This window comes from Aptenodytes forsteri, unplaced genomic scaffold (assembly GCF_000699145.1).
Source record: "Aptenodytes forsteri isolate BGI_AS27 unplaced genomic scaffold, ASM69914v1 Scaffold216, whole genome shotgun sequence".
Lineage (NCBI taxonomy): Eukaryota > Metazoa > Chordata > Aves > Sphenisciformes > Spheniscidae > Aptenodytes > Aptenodytes forsteri.
The window spans coordinates 568990-572900 of NW_008796114.1; the positions used below are offsets into that span (position 1 = coordinate 568990).

Consider the following 3911-nt stretch of genomic DNA (forward strand, 5'->3'; position numbering starts at 1 on the left):
CACCGTTATCTGGGCAGGGACAGCATCTGCCATGCATTATTTAGGTATGTCATCACCAGTATATGTTTCTTCTGGATTATGTAGTTTTATATATCTAAATAAAAGTGGTGCATAACTCTGGTATATGCAGAGGTTATACATCAGTGGAGAACTATCATTGTAAATTACACAAAGCTTTTATTTTTACTTATCTTGAAGAGTGAAATGCCTGGCTTTCCATGGGGAAAGAAGCTGTACCAAAAAGAATACACTATTCAAAGAGCGTTTTTTTTTTTTTAATAAAATACTATCATGTTCATATCTATACAAATAATTATTACAACTATTAAACAAAGTTTTATATTTAACAATAGAAATCTCAGAACTCTGAACAAGATCATGGTTTGGGCTATTTACACCTGGATGCAACACATTTGTAAAAAGATGTCAAAATAAACAGAACAAGATCTTATTTACAATTGGAAGATGATGTTCCTGTTCATTCATTATAGATTTCTACTGCAGAGTTCCTTTTTTCCATTACAAAATAGTAAGGACTCTCCACTGGGGCTGTATCCAAGTATACAGCTGTATAAAACAGAAGCACAGCAGAAAACTCTGGACTGAATATAAATAATTTACATTGTGGAGGGCAACAGCATCTTTGATTAATCTCCTGTGGCAAAATCCGTATTTGCTTCCCTTCTCACAGCGAGCGGGCAGGAACAGGGGTACAACCCACTGCGAGCTTGGTTGTTTCACATTTGTGATTGCCAAAACAGCAGCATATTGCAAACTGGGAACCTACTTGTAAAAATACTTCTGATGAGGCAGAAAGAAATGCTTTTTTCTTTTTTTTTTTTTTTTAAATTTATCTATCTCATAAAAACCGGTATTGGCAAATAATAAATGGCTTCTGTGTAACTAAGCAGGGCTTGTTCGCAGAGAGAAGATGGTTTTGTATCGTCATGACCAAAAATCTCTGCTACATCTTTCACCGGTTCACAGCGTAACTTGCTCTCGGTATACCTAGTGGGAATAAAGTGTTGGTGCGCTGAGATTTTAGATTCACTCTAGGGATCGCAGAGGCGGTAGGAGGTTGAAAACACCGTCACACACAAACCTGCGTCTGCACTGGCACTCCTGTCCATGTGGCTGCTACCCATGCTGGATCAGTGGCAGCGGGAGAAGGGAAGAGCAGTAGCAGATAGCTTAAGTGATGATAAAGAATGGAGCTCCTTATATCACTGTATCAGAAAACAACACAAATTTGACCAATTTGGTATAAAAAGATTCGATGCTACTCTGTCTTTCCAGTCAGAGTGAGATAATTATTAAAGTGATGAGCATGAAACTTATTTGGGGAACAGCAAAAGATCACAGCCCTTAGCACAGCTGACAACAGTTAGTCATCCAGAAACAGATTACAGCGTGAGTTTGTGACTAAGTCCTTGAGCCAGGACTGCGCCAGTACCTCTGAATAAGGTGAAGAGACAACAGGAGATCAGAAATAATGAAATGGCCCCTTTTCTCCCGCGATGCCCTCTGCAGTTGCCCTGCCACAGGATTTGTTTCCTGCGGCAGCACTACAGTCACCAACCACAGCAGCAGCAGCGCAGCGTTAAAGTGCAGTAGGAAATCTGTGCAAAATTCAGGAGGCTCTGTACTAGCACAGCGTGTTTTTTGTTTCAGAGAGGAGCTCTTCCACCTGGGCAGCAGCGTAGTGACTGGAGCAGGGGGCAGGTGCTAGAAAACACATTCCAGTAAGGCTCAGCCACCACCTCAAATCACTTCAGTTCTCGGTTCCTCAGCTGCTCTTAAATGAGGTCCTTTCTCTCCATGAAAAGGTATGTAAATATTAATACATTGCTATTTTATTGCCTGCTTTCAACTTAGTCTGACTCTGCTCTTATTCTCCTAGGCTTCTGAAGGGATTGATCAAGGACTACACCGACACACATGCAGTCCAGCCCTATACCATTTGCTATCGTTTGTTGAAGTCCTTTAGGCCAAGCTGAAAGCCACAGATGACAGACAACACTTGTCAGCTGTGGCAGTCCCACCCTAGAGGTAGTTCTGACCCTTTCCCTTCTGCTGCTTATTTTGCTAAACTAGGCAGCACTGGGTATTTTTCCTTTCTTCAAAACCAAAGCAAACCCCCGCTTAGTGTAAGTAACCTTCAAAAAGCTGTTACGGAAGACAAAATGCCATTCTCAGGCTAACAAATTGCCATTAAAACTGCAAAATCTTTTCCAAATATATCTTGAAAAACAAAGGAACTGTTAATTGCCAGGTGATTCTTAGGAGAAAAGATAACAAATTGTTGGTGTCATAGTTGTTGGCTGAAGAAAATGTATTTGCTTGTCGAATTGTTATTATAACAAGTAAAACAATTATTTGATCTGCAAAACTTACTGAAGCTCCTTTTTCAAACTCCCCCCCCCCCAAGCGTATATTGCGGTAAGGTAAGCCTTGCTTAAATTCTTACCAACCTGATACCTAAACACAACAGCTTCAATGGTAGGGGAAAGGAAAAATAAAAAAGAAAGAAAAGAAAGAATAGTTTCCACTCAATGGTAAAGATGTTGCAATTGCTCCTCCTCCTGAGAGCAGAGCCCAAAGCCCTGGAAAAGGGCCAGCAGTCGGAAGAGCTGAAACACCGACCCGTCAGCGGCACAAACCGACCTAACAAAACCAAATGCAAGAAGCTGAGCCGTGACCTGGTCAATGTGGAATGGCAGCGGTGATTAGCGGCACAACCGACCTAACAAAACCAAATGCAAGAAGCTGAGCCGTGACCTGGTCAATGTGGAATGGCAGCGGTGATTAGTTTATGGTGAAGAGGAAAACTAGAATAACTTCATGATTAAAAACTAACAAAAATTACTTGACATCTAATTTCCTGTCTTTTGATGTGAAATACCCAGTCCCATCCACTGTCCTTCCTAAAGGCATATGAGCACGAACGTGTGAGAAGCTGAAATCTGTGGCAAACCCACAAGTTGCTCTTAAATCAGGGGACCTGGCCAGATTCAGCATTCAAAGACCATCTTGGACAGCCAATTAGACCAAAAGCCTGCACAACAGAGCCAACTTTTCTTTAATTAAATTGCTCTAAAAGCCAGTCAGCAGTGTAAATAACAGAATTTTGACAAGTGCGTTTATATGAAGCTCTCGCAGATAGGTCTGCCTACCTTTCTTTTCATAGCAGTCTTCCTGATCCCACACCAACACCACAGGATCATTTAGCATCACTTATGGCACGTAAAAAGACTCACACTGGTATGCAGTCGAACTTCAACAGAAACTGCCGTGTTCGAGGAGGGCAATGAAATGGTATTTCTCCATCCTGGTCTCGGCAGGTTTCAGAAAAAGTCCTGAGAAGGATGACAAAGTGGCCTGGTGATTACACAGGAATCACCGTGCCCTGTCACAACAATGCGGGGTACAATCCTCCGGAGAAGACCAAGGGTCAGTCGCATGGCTTTTGAGCCACACACCGCAAAACCGTGCAGTTCCTGCAAAATCGCAATACTCCTCTTTATATCACTAAAATTCCTGTGTTGTGATTACCTGCACTACAGGTATCCTGTGAACAAGGTCGCTATTTTTGGTCGTCTTTGTAAACAGAAAAGGGGCACGTGAAAGTTACTGACACAGTTACTGCCTCTTCAGAAAATGATGTCCAACATTAAAAAAAACCCCAACCAAATACAAACACAGCCGACATATTCTATTGTGAATACTCAGGATCGCATTTAACCTCGATGTAACAGCAGTGAAATTAATAGTGAAATCAAAGTGAAGGAATAAATATATAGAATAGAATTTCAGTTAGAAGCGACCTACAACGATCATCTAGTCCAACTGCCTGACCACTTCAGGGCTGACCAAGTTAAAGCATGTTATTAAGGGCATTGCCCAAATGCCTC

The 3911-nt window shown here is 41.7% G+C and overlaps 1 protein-coding gene across 1 annotated transcript in view; it reads right to left on the reverse strand.

Annotated features, from left to right (window-relative positions):
* Nucleotides 1-266: 266 nt before the first annotated feature.
* The window catches only part of USF3 (upstream transcription factor family member 3), a 22455-nt gene continuing 18810 nt past the window's right edge, over nt 267-3911 (reverse strand). The window contains exons 7-9 of the mRNA XM_019474108.1: nt 3174-3356; nt 1103-1725; nt 267-1008 (exon numbers count right to left, since the gene is read on the reverse strand). The gene's annotated coding sequence lies outside the window, so the exon portion shown is untranslated. The remainder of the gene's footprint in view (nt 1009-1102; nt 1726-3173; nt 3357-3911) is intronic.